The sequence below is a fragment of the Podarcis pityusensis genome, assembly GCF_964106645.2.
Source record: "Podarcis pityusensis genome assembly, chromosome: 6".
NCBI classification, from domain to species: Eukaryota; Metazoa; Chordata; class Lepidosauria; order Squamata; family Lacertidae; genus Podarcis; species Podarcis pityusensis.
The window spans coordinates 9,328,334-9,347,974 of NC_138030.1; the positions used below are offsets into that span (position 1 = coordinate 9,328,334).

At 43.3% G+C, this 19,641-nt stretch overlaps 1 long non-coding RNA gene across 1 annotated transcript in view; it reads right to left on the reverse strand.

Moving 5' to 3' along the window:
- Positions 1-267: 267 nt before the first annotated feature.
- LOC308480314 overlaps positions 268-19,641 on the reverse strand; it is a 97,737-nt gene continuing 78,363 nt past the window's right edge. The window contains exons 2-3 of the long non-coding RNA XR_013988028.1: positions 4,936-5,029; positions 268-591 (exon numbers count right to left, since the gene is read on the reverse strand). This is a non-coding gene — a long non-coding RNA (uncharacterized lncRNA). The remainder of the gene's footprint in view (positions 592-4,935; positions 5,030-19,641) is intronic.

Consider the following 19,641-nt stretch of genomic DNA (forward strand, 5'->3'; position numbering starts at 1 on the left):
ATAACTTGTTGCAGTAACTCTGCCACACCTTCCCTTCCAGAGGATCCCTGAAATTACCCCACATATCTTTAAGGGGAGAAAAACATGGTTGACTTGACCCAGCCTTCTTATTAGAACCAGGACAATGCTATGGAGATTCAGAATCAGACCTGGAGTGTCCATTATCCAGTGAAGCAACTCTAAGAAGTTGCTAAAGAAGCTGGAGTTCTTTTAAGTAGGGTAAGGTCAAAATATAATCCACAAGTTTTTTATGATTTATTCCCAGACATGTCATTCCAGAAGTTCATTTGGAACATCTGCCAATTGTAGTGACCAGCAGTGCCCAAATCTATTTACCTTTTTTTTTTTTTTGACCTTGTTCATTGTTTCCTCTGTCTGAAGCTTATTTGGCACTTCCTCTCCTCAGTGACATCTTCTTCTTTCTCTTTCCCAGAGAGAAATACACCCCCATCAGGAATCACATAGCGAACAGGACAGCACCACAGTGCTAAATGGTCAATCAGATTTGATTGTGCAATGACTTCAGTGAGGGTGAATCAAGGCGATGGAGAGTGAGAGCAATTTCAACAAACAAATGTTTGTTCAGGAGTGCTGAAAAACCATTTAGAAAAGGAGGTTTTGGTTTTCTTGTTCTGCTGAGAATCTTCACGAAAAACAATCAGCTGGTTTGGGTCAGCCCAGATGAACACAATTTGTAACTAGAGGTCTGTGAATCTGTCATTTACAGTTTCTCATTAAATTCTCCCCATTTCTACAATGTGTGATTTTTTTAATAATAAAAAATCCACATGCAAATTCAGGGTTTACTACAAATTCCTTGCAACATACAACTTTTGCATGCAATTTTACCGAATATACATTTTTTTGGCAGAGCAAATTTCCTTAATATAATACATCTGTTGTAGTTATTTTCACTAATATATACATTTTTATGTACACTTTGCCCCGGTATATACAGTTTTGTAAAAACTACTTGGCTGGAGGACCACACTGCCACATTCCAAAACATGTGAATTTTGAGAGATGGCTGTGCTTTGGTCCCTGGAGTCTTTAGGATAGTGTGCATTAGCTAGGCTCTCCTTTAAATATAATGGTTGCCTTCTGTTTCAACTTTTTAATTCCTGCTGAAAACTTTCCTATTCCCTCAGGCTTTTGCAGGCTATTAAGAATATACCTTTCCATAATCGTCTGTTGATTTTCATGGTTCTTACATGGTTTCTCTTGTATGGTTTTACATATAATTGTTGTAAACATGCCAATATTTTCATGATATATATATTAGTAAAAAATAAAATAAAATAAAAGTTAACTAAATGCTTTTCCTCCCCCATCATGATTTGTGACTATCAGTCCCTCAATGCCAAGCAGTTCACAGCTGTGAGGAACTGAGTTTTATGGCCAAATACACATACTTCATCCTACTGGACTGGAGAATAAAGTCTACCCTTCTGATTTAATGATTGCATGGGAGAATAGCTGGGACTTATTCCTATATATGGGACGCGGGTGGCGCTGTGGGTTAAACCACAGAGCCTAGGACTTGTTGATCAGAAGGTCAGCAGTTCGAATCCCCACGACAGGGTGAGCTCCCGTTGCTCGGTCCCTGCTCCTGCCCACCTAGCAGTTTGAAAGCACGTCAAAGTGCAAGTAGATAAATAGGTACTGCTCCGGCGGGAAGGTAAACGGCGTTTCCGTGCGCTGCTCTGGTTCACCAGAAGCGGCTTACTCATGCTGGCCACATTAACCGGAAGCTGTACGCCGGCTTCCTCAGCCAATAAAGCACGATGAGCGCTGCAACCCCAGAGTCGGTCATGACTGGACCTAATGGTCAGGGGTCCCTTTACCTAATATTCCTATATATACACACAGTATATTAAATGTGGAAATGTGGAAAATACACCCCTCTTAGACTACTGCCTTGCCGTTGCAATGCCATCTTCTCCTCCACATTCACAAATGCATTTATTTCCCTTTCCCGGCCTTGCATGTAAGATCAGCTGCTTCGATGGCTCTCCGATCCCAGCTCCATGCTTTCTGCTGCACTTCCTCCCTTCCGAGTGGAAAGATTGAGAAAGAAGCCTGCAGATGCTGATTGATGTTGGTTCAGAGGCTTATATATTATTATGAGAACACTGACAAGTCGTTTGACTGGGGGAACATGAATTAGTCAGATTTGTCATCCTCACTATGGACTGTGACAAGAAACCAATGCACTGAAGTGGCCTCCACGAGGAAATGCCTTAAACGCAGAAATTGCCTTCATACATTTTATTGGCAGCCTGCCGCAGTCATTGGTTCCCACTCACCCCCCCTGCATTTCTCGTACATCTGAAAAAAGAACAGCTTCTCATCCTGATATAACTATTTGCAAGAGTACAGGGACGATTCAGAGATCCTCCTGCACTCATGGAGCTTTAAGGGCAATCAATTCCTTTTCCAAGGGAACTCTGGGAATTGTAGTTCTGCGAGGGGAACGGGGGAAGGTCTCCTAACAGCTCTCAGCACCCTTAAGAAACTTCAGTTCCCAGGACTCCTTGGGAGAAGCCATGGCTTTTTGAAAGTGGTGTGATACTGCTTCAGGGGACAGTGCAGATGGGGTCCCGGCTGTGCAAAAGCCAGGTGTTTCTAAGAGCCTCACTACACACACACCCAACTTTCTCCAGCCAGGCAAGTAAGCAGCATTATCACCGCTCAAGGACACCTTCCACCCAGGAAAATGCATTTGAGATGCGTGTTGAGAAGAATCAGTGATGGAGGTGGTGTGGAGAGAGGGTCAGATGTCCTGGAGAAGGGTGCAGCTAGGAGAGAGTCCCAAGGACCAGAGAGAGAGGTTTGGAGGGCTGTATTCTGCCCCTGAGAGCTGGACCATAAAGAAGGCTGATTGCCGAAGAATTGATGCTTTTGAATTATGGTGCTGGAGGAGACTCTTGAGAGTCCCATGGACTGCAAGAAGATCAAACCTCTCCATTCTGAAGGAAATCAGCCCTGAGTGCTGACTGGAAGGACAGATCCTGAAGCTGAGGCTCCAGTACTTTGGCCATCTCATGAGAAGAGAAGACTCCCTGGAAAAGACCCTGATGTTGGGAAAGATGGAGGGCACAGGGAGAAGGGGACGACAGAGGACGAGATGGTTGGACAGTGTTCTCAAAGCTACTAACATGAATTTGACCAAACTGCAGGAGGCAGTGGAAGACAGGAGGGCCTGGCGTGCTCTGGTCCATAGGGTCATGAAGAGTCGGACACAACTAAACAACTAAACAACAACAACATTCTGTCCCTGGACCTGAGGTTCCCCACTTCTTGCTTCAGAATAAAATAAGGAGATACACATACACACTGAGAGATGTACACAGATTCCTCTCCGCAAGGAGCTTACAATCTAAATGTCATTTGAGGAGGAAAGCACAAGGAGAAGACAGGCAGACACACACACGAGGAACAGATAAAGTATATGTGGAAATGGGCCTAGGCTCAGCTTCAGAAGGTGAATAGGACAAACTTGCCTTTCACTGAGGGCAAACGTTTCTGTCAAAACAGAAAACTGGCAAGGAGTTCAGAGGTTGAAGCAACAGTTCACAAGAACCTCCATTCCAGCGACTCCCTAGAGCCCGGGCAGCAAGGCGGCCTTGCAGTTAACAGAAATGAGAGGATGATTTTGTGACATCTCCAGACAATGCCAAGATCAGTGGTCTATGAATCACCTCCTAAGTACCGGCGGGAGGGAGAGAATAAGCAAGAGGGAGAGGGAGCAAGCTCTTTAAAAGACAGTGTGTCCTTTTAAAACAAGACAATGTTTTCAGAATTTTCAGCTGACATTACACTTTCTGTGATTTGATATATGGCGCTGCATCTCTCCAGCCATTACATCATGTTGAGTGAAATGCACGTACATTTGCCCTTGGGTCTACGCAGCTGCCTTGCAGGAACAAGTGGCTGCATTTGAATGCAGCCTCCCGGACTTCATGCATCGATGGGGGAAAGCAATGGCGTAATGCTAACGAAGCAGTGCGTCGTTAAACGGTGGCTTCTGCAGGAGGCAGTAATGGCCACCAACACGGATGACTTTAAAAGAGAATTGGACAAATTCATGGACGGAAAGGCAATCAGTGGCTACTAGCCACAGTAGGTATACTCTGTCTCTGTAGTTGGAGGCATCAAAGCTTCTGAAAACCTCTTACAAGATTGGATGTATTGCCCTCGGCTGTACTTGAGGGACGATTCCTACAGATTCCACATGAAAAACGCTTATGTCCCTGTGGAGATAGCAGTACCGAATCAGTGGCGCATACCCTTCTGGCTTGCACTCTGTATAAAGAGTTGAGGAATGAGATTATCACCCTTCTCTTATTGTCCATTCTGGGTCGCCCAACCACTGCCACAGTGTCCTTTCTTCTGGCAGATCAAGAGGAGCAGATGACAGCAAAGGTTGCAAGGTTTTTAGCTGGGGCAATCAGAATAAGGTCCACTATTTGACTGCTGATTCAGGACCCTAAAGTGCGTTTTATATAATCGACTTTTTATTTCTGTTCTTTGTATACTGCATTGCTGTTTTGTTGCTATGGCCGGTGGCTGATGCAAATAAAGATTCATTCATTCATTCATTCATTCATTCATTCATCTGAAAACCAGTTGCTGGAAGCCAAAGTAGGGCAGAGTGTTCTCATGTTTGGGTCCCACAGACATCTGATTGGTTGCTAAGAGAACAGGATGCTGGACTAGGTGGACCACTGACCTGATCCATCATGCTCTTCTTATGTTCTTAATGTGGAAAGTGGTGCTTCCTTATGTATAAGGGCTACCTTTGAAGGAGACTCAGGAACTACAGCTAATCCAGAAGGTCCCAGGTTCAATCCCTGGTATCTCCAGGTAGGTTTGGGAGGAACTCATCCCTGAAACCCTGCAGAACTTCTGCCAGTCACCACAGACAATACTGACCTCAGTATAAGGCATCCTCTTGTGTTCCTGGTCTTGGGACCTGGTATATATTGCAGTGGAGTGCAGAAAACAAATAGTCTGGTAAGACTGCTGGCTGAAAAAAATCAAAGAAATTTAGAGTTTACTACTCCTGAGAAACAAATCCATTCTGATTATTACCTTATATGTGGTCATCATGGAGTCAGGAGGTTAACGAAAGATCAAACACGAACCAACTGGAGGAGGAAGGTCGCAGTAAAACCTGAGATAAAACAATCGACAGGTATCTACAACCTATCTTTCCCTCACTGCCTAATCCCCTTTCAAAGCCATCTACAGTGGTAGCTATCATCTTCATCGAGTGGTAGACCCTTCCCTTTTTGTGTCCTCCCTCCTGCGTAGCATCTAGTCTGGCTCTCAGTCACCTGCATGAATAATACTTAGCATTTACAAGGTGCATTTCTGACATACAAAGTGTTTCATGAAGATTAGCCAAAGAAAAAAGAAAAGGATCCTGTTTGACTCCAGACAGGAAGCTGAGGTTGCAATATATAACATACATACATACATACATACACACACACACATATACAGTGGTACCTTGGGTTACATACGCTTCAGGTTACATATGCTTCAGGTTACAGACTCCACTAACCCAGAAATAGTACCTCGGGTTAAGAACTTTACTTCAGGATGAGAACAGAAATTGCGTGCCGGCGGCGCAGCAGCAGCAGGCGGCCCCATTAGCTAAAGTGGTGCTTCAGTTTAAGAACAGTTTCAGGTTAAGTACAGACCTCCGGTACTAATTAAGTACTTAACCCGAGGTACCACTGTATATAGTTTTCATTTGTGTCAAATAAACAATTCAAACAAAAACAAAATGGACATTACATATCATAATTCGACTTCCCTCCCCCTCTTTCTGTGGTTCCTTATATTTACTCTTTCCCCCCTGCATTTCCATATTTCCCCCATCTGTTTCCTAAATTTTTTTTTTAAAAAAACTGCACGTTTTTACATTAATCCTGCTAATTTCTTGATTTGTTTACAATAAGTTTGTAAATATTCAGTAAACGATTTCCATTCCCTATTAAAGACTTTGTTGTCTTGAGTTCTTATTCTTCTAGTAAGTATCACCATTTCTGCATAGTCCATGCATTTCTGTAATCAATCTTCTCTCGCTGGGACTTCTTCTTCCTTCCATCTTTGGGCAAATACCATTTTTGCGGTCGTGGTTGCATACATAAATAAGTTTTTATATTGTTTAGGTAACTTTGATCTCACAATTCCCCAAAGAAAAGCTTCTGGGTTTTTTTATATAAAAATGTTTCCCAGTAATCTTTTGCCTTATTATAAATCCAGCGTTGGCCAGTGTATTCTCAACACGTCTAAGCGCCGGCATAAAAACTTGCAAGCATTATATATATATATATATATATATATATATATATATATATATATAATGTCTCTGAGGTCTGCCCAGGAAAATTCTTCTTGGTGATGACAGAGGTATGAGGAGAAGCAAATAAAGGAAAGGAAGGTAAAGTAGATGAAGGCAAATTTTAGTGGTGAACCTCATATCATCCTAACTCCTTATTTTCTTCATAAAACCAATGGGATGAATGAACTCTGAGCCAATGTCTGTGTTTCCAGCCACAGCTAGGTTGCTAATAAAATAGCAGAGATTCAACCTTAAATATTATCTAGCACAAAAAATACAGTAGATGACCAAGGACCAGTTTTCTAGTTACTACAACTGCTGTAGCCTGGATTCCTTCTGTGCTGATGGGGCAATAGCATTGTCCTTTCCACATCTGTCCTCCTGAAAATGGGGCAATGGTAAAGCTAGGTCAAAAAGTTCTGCTGGATCTTTTGGGGGGAAATTGAAGGTGGTGGCAGAGAACTGGGATGGGAAGTTTTCCTAAAACACCTCTTGGCTTAGCGTCTTCACTGCTACCACATGTTTCAATGTCTTACCAGAGGCACCTATGGTGCTTCCAAGAATCTTGGTCTCTGGCACTACTATTTCCTTCCCTGGAGTCCCCTAAGTTAAGAACACTAGAAGGGATCTGCTGGGTGAGGCCAAAAGCCCTTCTAGCAGCCCAGCACTCTGTTATCTCCGTGGTCAACCTGATGCCAATGGGACCTGAACACAACTTAAGATTCCCAGCGACTGGCATTCAGAGGCATTGGCTCCAACAGTGGCAGTGGAAAATAGCTTTCTCCAGAGAAGCTTTCCTGAATTTTGGGTCTTTGGGCATTATTGGACCATATGTCTCATTAGTTCTGCTGGCTTAGGATGATGGGTAGGGGGTGGGCTGAGCAGCTAATTTTGTCCTATTTCTGTATCATTGGTACTCAGTCATGGGCCCAACAGCTTATAGGAATCCAAGGTTGGAGAATGCTGCCCTACAGTGAGGGCAGGAGGCATTGCCCTCATTCTGATTGACTTTGTGATGATGCTACATTATCATGCAGCAACACCATCTATAGCTCTATCGTGAAGCCAATTGAGAGTGAGGGCAACATTTCCTATCCTAATTTAAACCAGGGGATCTGTGAGTTGCCAGCCAGCCAGTCTCTAGGGAACATGGCCAGTGGCGATAAGTCATTGGCTCCCAAACTTTTCAAAATGCTCCACTGCAGGTAGTGCTATGGTCTAAACCACTGAGCCTAGGGCTTGTCGATCGGAAGATCGGCAGTTCGAATCCCCGCGACAGGGTGAGCTCCTGTTGCTTGGTCCCAGCTCCTCCCAACCTAGCAGTTCGAAAGCAGGTCAAAGTGCAAGTAGATACCACTCCAGCGGGAAGGTAAACAGCATTTCCGTGCACTGCTCTGGTTTCGCCAGAAGCAGCTTAGTCATGCTGGCCACATGACCCGGAAAAACTGTCTGCGGACAAATGTTGGCTCTCTTGGCCAGTAAAGCGAGATGAGCACTGCAACCCCAGAGTCGTTTGTGACTGGACTTAACTGTCAGGGGTCCTTTACCTTTACCTTTAGCATGGGAAGAAGTTTTATGTGTGGATTTCTTTTACCTGCTTTAGTGCTTATGCTATTATTCCAGGGGAGTGTGCAGGAGCAGCTCTGCAGCAAACTCCAGACAAAACTTTGCAGGAATGAGAGATCGTCTTGTTTTCATTCTCTGCCAAATACTGCAGATCTCAGGTGACTTATTTCAGAGCAGTCCATGGGGCTGTTCTAAAATAAGTGCTCTAAAGATTGCCTCCAAAGTCCTATAGGTCAATCCTTTGCATTTTCTAAAGCTTATAGGCAGACAGCTTGAGGAGAAAGAGATACAGGTGTTTTTCAAACATTTACCTTCAGTTGGGGTGGATGAGACTGGCAAGGGCTGAAATCCTACCCACATTTACTTGAGAGTCTAAATCAATACATGTTAACATAGAAAGAAGTTTAACTGAATCTAATAGGATGTACTCCATTTAAACTCAGTTGAACATATTTCTATGTAAACAGGCATCACTTCAGACTGTAAGAGCATTTTGTACATGAGATTCATGGAGCAATCATATGCATGTCTATATCATTGAGTTCAATGGAGCTTACTTCCTGATAAGAGTGCATGGGATTGCATCCTTAGACTGGAGACAGTTTGTAGAATTGAAAAGGGTTGACTTGAGAGAGTCTCTGTTTCCTATGATATACAATATAAAAGGTAAAGGGACCCCTGACCATTAGGTCCAGTCGTGGCTGACTCTGGGGTTGCGGCGCTCATCTCGCTTTATTGGCTGAGGGAGCCGGCGTACAGCTTTCGTATCATGTGGCCAGCATGACTAAGCTACTTTTGGAGAACCAGAGCAGCGCACGGAAACACTGTTTACCTTTCTGCCAGAGCGGTACCTATTTATCTACTTGCACTGTGACGTGCTTTCGAACTGCTAGGTTGGCAGGAGCAAGGACCGAGCAACAGGAGCTCACCCCGTCGCTGGGATTTAAACCACGACCCTCTGATCAGCAAGTCCTAGGCTCTGTGGTTTAACCCACAGCGCCACCCGTGTCCCTCGATATACAATATACATACCTGTTTATTTGTCATGTTGCTTCCAGTTAAACAGGTTTTTCAGGCTTTGGAAACAATATAGAACCCTGAAACACCTGTTTTCTAGGGAGAAAACTTGGTGGACTGTATACAACACCAGCAATGATTCTTCTTTCAAATTCCTTCAACTCTGAAGAAAATATGGTCATTCTCCATCTTTAAATTGCCTCTGACGTTTCAGATGATGATATGTGAACAGTGGTTGTTCATGCAGAAAAGTGCAAATCTATAATGCAAATAAGCATTGCAACCAGCATGTTCCATTCACATTGCACTGAATGAAGCAAGACGTAAAGCTTTGAACCACATAGGTATGTGAGAAGACCTGGCAGCACTGCCAACAGATGTATTCTCAGACATTACATAGAACATAGCCCAAGTCGAAATTCATGTCTAGATTTATTTCTTGCATTTATATCCCACATTTTTCTCCAAGGAGCTCAAGATGGCATACATGGTTCTCCCCCTTCTCATTTAATCCCCACAACAGCTCTGTAGGGTAGGTTAGACTGGAAAGCAGTGACTGGTCCAAGATCACCCAGTGAGCTTCATGGCTGAGTGGGGATTGAACCCTGATCTCCCAGGTCCCAGTCTGACACTCTAACCACAACACCACACTGGCTCCCAGTGGTGGATGGGAGAAAGGGGGAGAAAAAGAGATGGGGAAGAAAAAGGGGGGTGAAATTAGATGGATTCATAAGTTACACAAAGCATCCAGGAGTTCCACACACACTGAATGTTGGTCTTTTGGGTGCGTGGTGGGGAATCCCAAAGACATTTTGTTAATACTTTTATTAGGATCAAAAAGACACAAAGCCATGCACAAGTTTTCAAGTTCTCCAGAACGTCTCAACAAGCTGGATGTTAAGCAAAATTTGGAATGGGGTGGGGAGAGAAAGCATGACATGTTTCTGTCTGTAACTGATAATAGTCTTGTGATAGAATTTAGAATTTAACTGTGATGGAATATAGGACATTACTGGATTGACCTCACTAGGTGCAACACATTATGGTCCCTGTCCTTGGTCCTGAAATGGTGAAGCTTGGATTACTACATCTATAGAAAAATGGAAAGGACATTTAGGAAACTGCCTTATATCTAGTCAGATCACTGGTCCATTTTGCCCAGCAGTGTCAACACTGACTGACAGCGGCTCTCCAGAGTTTCTGACAGGAGTCTTTCCCTGCTCTACCCAGACACACGGAGACACCAGGGATTAAATCTGGGGTCTTCTGCATGCAAAGCAATGTGTTCCAACACACAGAGCCCTTGCCCTCTGTTGGCTTTAAATATTAGCTTCCCAAAAGGAGGACTTATGGTGCCAGCTATCTCCATGGACAAATCTTATCCAGCTACAAACCAACCATTTATATAGCTCAATATGAAGGTTTTCTCTCTCTCTCTTAATGATGCTTATTAATATAAGAGAGACAAGGGTTCACATCTCCTCATATTGCTGCTATTTTTACAACATACTGTTCACCAGTATTGGTTATATACTGTTAGTATCCCATGGACTGCAAGAAGATCAAACCTATCCACTCTTAAGGAAATCAGCCCTGAGTTCTCATTGGAAGGACAGATCCTGAAGCTGAGGCTCCAATACTTTGGCTACCTCATGAGAAGAAAAGACTCCCTGGAAAAGACCCTGATGTTGGGAAAGATGGAGGGCACAAGGAGAAGGGGACGACAGAGATGGTTGGACAGTGTTCTCGAAGCTACCAGCATGAGTTTGACCAAACTGCGGGAGGCAGTGGAAGACAGGAGTGCCTGGCGTGCTCTGGTCCATGGGGTCACGAAGAGTCGGACAAGACTAAATGACTAAACAACAACAGTATCTCTGGAGGGGTCACATTTGCTGGAGAAATTCAAAGCAATCCCCCCCCCCAAGGAAGCCAAGATTTGCATCAATCAACAAACAGTTTCATTCCAAGGCACTGATTTGCTCCTTTTCCATATTTCCCCTGCATAGTCCAGCACATCATTAAACAACCCTCTTGCTTCTTGGTCCAGCTACGCCACTCTCTGTCATCTCTCCTTGTTTTGGCCAAAATCTACAAAGCATGCTAATGGGTGTTTTTTTTAACAATGCCTGGTACAGTCTCTTGAGAACAGGTATTGGTTTGCTCATGTCCTGCTTTCAGCACCTCCACCTTCAAATGGAAGCATCAAATCCAGATCCCAAATGGCCTTTAAAACAAATATTTGTACAGTGCAACAGTTTTCTTCTCTTTGAGTCATTCAAAGAGATGTATAGTCACAGACAGCATACGAGAAGGTCAAATCTTCTCATGCTCTTCAGACAGAACTGATTGAGAGTGCTCTGAGCCCAGCTTCAGCTGGGGAGGGCAGGATATAAATAAATTATTATTATTATTATTATTATTATTATTATTATTATTATTCCAGACTCTTGCTATTTTGGGGTGGGAGTCAGTCACATACTGGCAGATTATGGTTGCACAATCTTAATTGGTTGGGAGGTCCTCTGTAAAGAACCTATTTTCCCTGAAGGAAAGTGATGGGTAAATGAGCTGGAATGAGCTGTGGGATAACGTATCTTAGGAGACTGGTCCATTTGATAATCATATTTGATAATGCCTCAGAATGGGTGGAACCTAAACTGAACGCTAAAGCAAAGTAACACAAGTGATATAAGCTTTCTGCATGGAAAAGGTAGGAGCTGGAAAACACAGGAGAAGGGCAGGCGACCATGACTGCTTCAGATATTAGAAGTGTATCTTATTGTGTATGCTTGACAGGGACACTCTGTATGTGAGTTGTAGTATTGTTGAGTATGTGTGGTTGACAGAGGTAATGTTTGAGGTAGTGAATTATAGGAGTGGCTGTGTGAAATGAGTGAGACCGGTTGGATGACAGTATGTTGTGGTGCTTGAAATTTTCTATCACACTGCTGATTATATTCATTTTATATTATGTGTATGAGCTGCCCTGGGAACCACCCTGAAACCTGCAGGAACAGGGCGGTATATAAACTCAATCAATAAATCAATTATGTATATGGATTTTGGCTATGTGTTTTGTTATGTGAATAATTTGATGTGGGGTTTCTTTTGTTTTTGTTTTTTGGTACTTATTGTGTATGTGAGCCACTTCAAGATCTTTTAGTCTATAAATAGAATTTAAAATTTAAAAAGCAAAATTAAAAAAAAAACACTTCTGGATATGCAAGTACAGATGTGTTGTGCGTGACTTCATACGGTTTTGCAGAAGAACCTAGCCCTGATATCTCAAATGAACAATTCACCCCATCCCTGCAATTATCGCTGGAATTATTGCTATGCCATATGAGAGTACATCGTGAAAGTCTGAAACCACTAACTGCACAGAGCACCTTCTACTGGAATTAATAGGGTTTTGTATCTCGTAAACAAGGTGCACTCCTTGAAGCCCACTTCTGCTCTCTTGTTTAAATAAATGGACTTGGCCGTCACGGCAGTGATTTAATGCTCTGGGAGACGCAGGATGTGAATGAGTGTTTGCGTGCAAGCTTTCCATTAAAAACAGCAATGTGCAAAACAAATAAAAGGCTTCCTTAATTAAACAGCAAAGTGTTTCCATAAAGTCTGTTGTTATGAAGGGCTGCATCAGCCTTCCCCAGCCTGGTGTCTTCTAGATGCCTTAGACAACAAGTCCCATCAGCCCCAGATAGCATGGCTGTGCTGGCTAGGGCTGATGGGAGTTGTAGTACAAAAAAAATTCAAGAGCCCCAGGTTGGGGGAAAACTGCTCTGTAATTAAAATAGGCTTGGTGCTGCATATGTTTAAGTACATTTTTAAACCTCATTGATTTCAGTGCAAAAGCGTTAGGTAAATGCTTATTTATCCGATTGAGTTCACTGTGATGTAAGAACCATGAACCAATCTTGCTGACCGTGGTGCAGTTAGGTAATTCTGGACTCTGGATTTAATGGTCCTACTGTGGAAATAGGGAGAGCTCTTTGGTGGTAATGCATATTCAGAATATGGCAAGGCAGCTGTCTTTTCTTCATTTGGGGATCCTCCTGGTCATTCTATTTAGGGTGGTCCTGGAGCTCTACTCCAAATACCTACCTCTATAGTACCAGTGATTGCTGATAGGATTAATGTAATAACCCTGCCTCAATGAATCATGTTGGAACAAAGAGGAACTCAGGATACATGAATGATGATCCAGTTGTTTTGTTTGCTTTGGGTAACCCCAAGAGATGCACATGTCGTGGATCCAAGACAAGAATAATACATATATATTAATTTTAGGATGGAGGCCTTGCACAGTTGGGGTAGGGGGAGACAACTGGCCTTTATCTCCTCCATCCATCAACATTCCCTGATTTCTCCTTTTGATAGGATTTTTGGGTGTTGGATTTGCTGAGAAGACTGGATAACTTTCCCTGAAAGACAGTGAAAAGTAGCCCCCTAAAATTCTCCATGCTATTTTGGGTAGTGAAATTGGGTGGCGGCATTTCACTTAATATTCTTGACCAGGGAGAGGGAGGCAAAATACTTTAATCCCCACCGCCCCCCCTCAGAATCTCTCTTAATGTTGAATGAAACTCTATTGTTAGTTTATAATGGGGGACAAAGGCAGTCATGGGCTAAGAAGGAAGAAATGAAAGGAGTAGGAGAAAAACCCATCATTTCCCTCAACAATGTTAAAATAATATGAACCAATACTGAAACTGGATCCAGTATTGATTGGCTTAATCCACTCTGGAGGAACTCCGGGCCGGTAAATTTCATCCACTTTGGCCAAAAGGTGAAAAAGTTTTAACAGTTTTTCGATTCCCCATTATAGTGAATGTGTAGCACAGAACTACATTTAAATAGAGTAGCTCAGAACCTGAAAGTGATTAAAGGGAGGGGAGAGAGAGCAAAGAGCAACACAAAAACAGACTGATTTTTATTTTTAATGCACAGATACAAGGCACATTTTGGGGCCCCTACTATTTGAAATCCTTTCCACTGGCGGTGTAAACCTGGCACTGTCTGATGTGGCCCCTCACCTTGCCCTATTTAAGGACTCCTGTGGCCTCTGTTGCAAAGCTGCTCAGAGATGGAACACACACAGAGTTGCTGTTTGGTTGATACTGCTGTGTCACTCAAGGCAGAATGCACCTTCAAGGCAGCCTGAGGCTGTGGGTGACCAGTGAACCAGTTGACACACATAACCCTGTGGCAGCCTTCACCAACATGGTGACTTCCAGATATTTTGGACTACAACTCCCCTCATCTGCTCGTGGCTGAGAGTGATGAGAGCTCTGGTCCAAAACATCTGGAGGGCACTTAGTTGGGGTACCTAAGAAAGAAGGCCTCCTGAGATATCTCTTGAAGTAGCAGGGCCATTGTAAGGTAATGAGGGCAAGCAATGCTCGATCAGAGGCCTATGATTCTATGACTGACACACAAGAGAAGCTCTATCGTAGCACTGTTCAGTCAGTTATGTTTTTGTCTGCTGAGATCAAAGCATTAGGTAGCTTTCTTCATGAATTAGCAACCCATTTGAGGGGTATGGAGCTTTGAAAAGATATAGTCTCCTTATCTTTGGCACAGTGTGGTGCCCGATGCCCTTTTCAATAATGCACAAAGACTTTGGGGGCATGTACAGTTTCCTTGTTTGTAAACTGGATTGCTCTCCAGCTGGGGCCTTAAGGCTACCCATGATCTGTAGAGCGTATACCAAGGCCTGGAAGGAACTGGTCACGTGATAATGTCTTACTTTCTTTCCTGCCCCCCACCAACTCAGTACAGTTCGCTTTCTAAGTTGCAGAAACTGTGCCTTCAGCTCCCTTCTCCAATCTTGTTGCCTTGCCTCCAAAGAGATCTTGTGAAGTCAAAACTCTTCATGGGAAGATGGGGCCATTACGTCGAAAGATAAAAGCCATAGAATGGAGCTCAGTGGCTTGGGGGGATTCCATGACCTCAGTAGGAAGACAAGCTCTGATGTGGGGTGGGAGTTTGGCTTTCAGCTGGTTGCATGTGTTGCAGGTGATGTGATTTAATAAAGACATGGTTTTGGTGCAATGCATGAAACGGAGGCATAAGGAACCTCTAGCACGGGGCCTGAATGTGGCCCCCCAGACCTTTCTATCTGGCCCTTGAAACTCTCTCCAGGACATGTCCCCACTTCCAAGACAACAATGCTCTCCTGCCCTGCTCAGTGTCTCATACTCTCCAACATTTATCTGATGAAAATATGAACGTCATTAATAATAATGATGATGATGATGATGATGATTTGTTTTATTTTTTATATCCCAGCCATCTGACTGGGGTGTCCCAGCCACTCTGGGCAGCTTTCAACATTTATTATTATTATTATTATTATTATTATTATTATTATTATTATACAAATAATGGCTTGAGAGTTGGAGAGTTCAATAAATCCATACCCTCCAACATTTCTCTGATCAAAATAGGGATAGCCTAAGGAAAAATTGGACATTCTGGGATCAAATCAGAAACCAAGATGGCTTCTTTAAATCCGGGACTGTCCCTGGAAAATGGGGACACTTGGAGGGTCTGGTGCTTCCCTTGAGTGTATTGGTCTGGCTGGAGAGCCAGTGTGGTGTAGTGGTTAAGAGCGGTAGACTCGTAATCTGGGGAACCAGGTTCGAGTCGCCACTCCTCCACGTGCAGCTGCTGGGTGACCTTGGGCCAGTCACACTTCTCTGAAGTCTCTCAGCCCCACTCACCTCACAGAGTGTTTGTTGTGGGGGAGGAAGGGAAAGGAGAATGTTAGCCGCTTTGAGACTCCTTAAAGGGAGTGAAAGGCGGAATATCAAATCCAAACTCTTCTTCTTCTTCTTCTTCTTCTTCTTCTTCTTCTTCTTCTTCTTCTGGAATGTATCATTAAAGTATGATAATGCTTGGATGGATGGTGAAGAGAGCTGTTCATGCATGGAGTGAGCCACTGTATGCAGATTTGCATCCACTACTCTGGTTCCCCAGCACCATCACCAATGTCCTGTGACCCTCAAAAGGTTGCACATTAGGGAATGCAACCCTTGGGCTGAAAGGGGTTGTTCAATTCTGTTTTGGCACATCTTGCTCCTTCATTCCTGATTAGAGGGACAAAAAAAAATATGTGTCTGGAACCTTCATCCAGAACCTCTTGCAGGTCACACCAGTCTTGGAGAGAGAGTTTGAGAAGAAACGAGCGCTTGGTTTTTGAATGAAATGGATTTGTGCCTTAGTGAATCCAGCCTTCTGGCACCAGGTTTCGATGACGCCCTTACTGGATCCCTCAGAACTGACTGCCTCTCATTTTGTGCTGTCTCTTTGACTCCCTTTCCCTCATGTACATGAAAAATATCAAGGGGAAAGACCATAGCTCAATAGTAGAACATCTATCGTGCATGCAAAAAGGTCATTGGTTCAATTCCTGGTGCCTTTGGCTAGGGCTGGGACTCTAGCTGTATGGAGCTTTGGTAATGGAGAAATTCATTTCAATGTGGATTTTAATGTGAAACTACATAATTTGCAGTTTCTGAAGCAATATGCAAATGGAAACACAGGTATCCTTCTAAAATCTGTAGAGTGGAACCTTGGTTCTCACACACCTTGGTACTCGAACATTTTGGCTCCCAAACACCGAAAACCCAGAAGTAAGTGTTCCGGTTTTTGAACGTTTTTCAAAAGCTGAACGTCCGATGCGGATGTCAGCTGTTGTTTCCGGGACGCCTGCCCCAATCATAGCTGTCAACCTTCCCTTTTTTTGTGGGAAATTCCCTTATTCCAACTCTGTTTCCCGCTGCTTCCCGCGGCTATCCTGGATTGCTAGATATCCCATAGACTGTCCCCGGGACAGGTGAGGCTGCTGGTCCCTTATTTTCAAAATTGAAAGTTGACAGCTATGGCCCCAATCGGAAACCGTGCCTTGGTTTTCAAAAGTTTCGGAAGTCAAATGGACTTCAGAACAGGTTATGTTCGAGAACCATGGTACCACTGTACTTCTTTAAATTTTGTAGTCAGTTCTCAAAACCAATAATGTGTACATTAGGGGAAAGTCTGCATAAAAATCCGTACATTAGTGAACATAACATATAAAATACATTACATTAAGGAAAACTCCTTGTGGAAATGTATATATTAGGAGAAAATTGGTGGTGAATTTTAATGAGGACATTAAAAAAAAAAAACCACTCGTGCACAAATGTTCACAAATCTAAGATGGAAAAAGGAGAAATCAACACTGACAAATCCATTCATCCCAAACCATTGGTCTTACTTTGGATAAGGCGGCTTGTATCTTGGGCTGGCCTTAATGTTTGTAGTTACTAAATGCTGATGTTTGCCCTCACTTTATCCTCAAATCTCATTTTTAATTTAAAGCTTTCTCCCTCTTTCCCCATCCCTTTAAGAACAAAAAATTTTTTTTATTTCATTACTTGGCATTTAAAAGATATTTGGCCTCACCTGAGAGAGCTTTCGGCAACTGTGTCATCAATTTTTCTGCAAGCACCGAAGTAGCTCTTGTCTGTCATACCTGGCACTATGACAGAAAAACACTTTAACTATTGTAACTTTGGCTGAATCAAAGGGGAGGGGGTTGTCACAAAGACTGGTCTCAGAATTGAAAAGCACATCACTTTCAGTGATTTTTCTGGAATTGCTTTGCTGCAAAAAGGATTAAAGTGGTGGCCTATTCACAAAGCTGTGCTTCCTCTCATGTTCCTGGTTGGCTAGTATCACTTGTGTGACCTGTTCAGGAAATATTGCCCTCACTCTAAATTAGCTAAATTTTGCCTCCAGTGATCTGTGCCCTCACTCTAAGCTAGCTTAATTTAACCTACAGCGAATTCAGGTGGTAGCCAAAGTGGAATGGCTGCACACATGAAAGCTCAGTTGGTTCGAGTGTGGTGCTGATGATGCCAAGGTTGCAGGTTCGACAGATACATATTCCTGCATTGCAGAGGGTTATACTAAATGAACCTCAGAGTCCCTTCCGATTCTATGATTCTGTCATTGCATTTTGGTATCTCCAATAGGTTTGATCATCCTATGAAGGAGAATGAAGTCCTAATCAGGGCTGAAAGTGCCACCAAAGAAACAACAGATTGCTTTGGGGGAGGGGGGAGGGAAAGAAAGAAAATGGCAGTAGAAGCCTGAACGTTCTCAGCAGTAAGAAGTTATTCTCAGGAAATAGGACTGCTGAGCAGATTTCCCCCCCCCCCTGAAAAGCAAAACAAGTGAATAATAAAAGCATCCCTAATTGTAACCTGGTTGCGATATCATGAGCAAATTGGAAATTAATCAGTGCTTTCCAATACCGCAACAACCAAACTTTAGATTTGATGCTTTAAAAAATGCATGATTCTAAATTTAATTCCCCATATTGTCTCCTTCTCTCAGTCATGTGTCATGACCCCTGGAGGGTTAAGTCCCGTCAAAGGCGACTATGGAGTTGCGGCGCTCATCTCGCTTTCAGGCTGAGGGAGCCGGCGTTTGTCCACAGACAGCTTTCCGGGTCATGTGGCCAGCAGGACTAAACCACTTCTGGTGCAACGGAACACCGTGTGGAAACCAGAGTGCATGGAAACACTGTTTACCTTCCCCGCTACAGTGGTACCTATTTATCTACTTGCACTAGCATGCTTTCGAACTGCTAAGTTGGCAGGATCTGGGACAGAGCAATGGGAGCTCACCCTGTCGTGGGGATTCGAGCTGCCGACCTTCTGATCAGCAAGCCCAAGAGGCTCAGTGGTTTAGAACACAGCACCACCTGCATCCCACTATGTGTCACTAGCAAACTCTGAGTGGCAGGAAAATTGGAATGCCCCTCCTGACACCCAGTGGTGTTTGAACAATCCATCGCTGCACCTCTTTGGATGAACAGACTGCACTTTCCACTGAATGAAACATTTGTAAAGAGAAGGAGGGTTGTCTGAATCCACGCTGAGCCAGGCTTAGAAAGAAAAGCCCCCAACAAGTGGTCTTGAAGGCCACCCTAAAACATGACTGGCTCCTTTAATAGGCTTCAAAGTTTTATTTATATCCACTTTGAATAAGTGCAGCTGAGACTTAAGATCGACAGATTTAATGACAGCAAGCTGGCACTCGTCCAAATCTGCAAATAGAGCCACTAAAACTCTTTGCAGCTATAAAATTTGTTTAATGCAAGAAATCATAACCTGCCTCTCTTCCCCCACCCTTCCAAGCCTGGCATTTTTATAATTAGCATGAGGAGAAATCTCCCTTTCATCCCTCCAGAGCAGCCAGTGTTTTATGGATCATTCAATGAAAAATGGAAGTAAAGATTTAATTTAATTTAACTTTTTCTTTTTTAAGAAAATAAATGGGAGTTTTAAAAGCCACAACTTTGGGTGACATTTAAATCAGATATAGGACTTTTATTTCTTATGTACTTGTTGCATTTCTTCCCCACCCTTCCTTCAAGAAGCTCATGATGGTGTATACTTCTTTACATCCTCACAATAACTCTGAGGTTGTGAGACAGCAACTGGTCCAAGGTCACCCAGTGGGCTTCATGACTGAGCCAGGATTTGAACCCAAGACCCAGTCCAACACTCTAGCCCCTAAACTACAAACCACCTCCCGCCAAGATTGTATCAGATTATGTACACTCATAAATGGGGGTATACAATTATTCCTCTCTCCACTTAGATACATGGGCTTGGGTACTGCAAACCTTGCTATCTTCCCCAGAA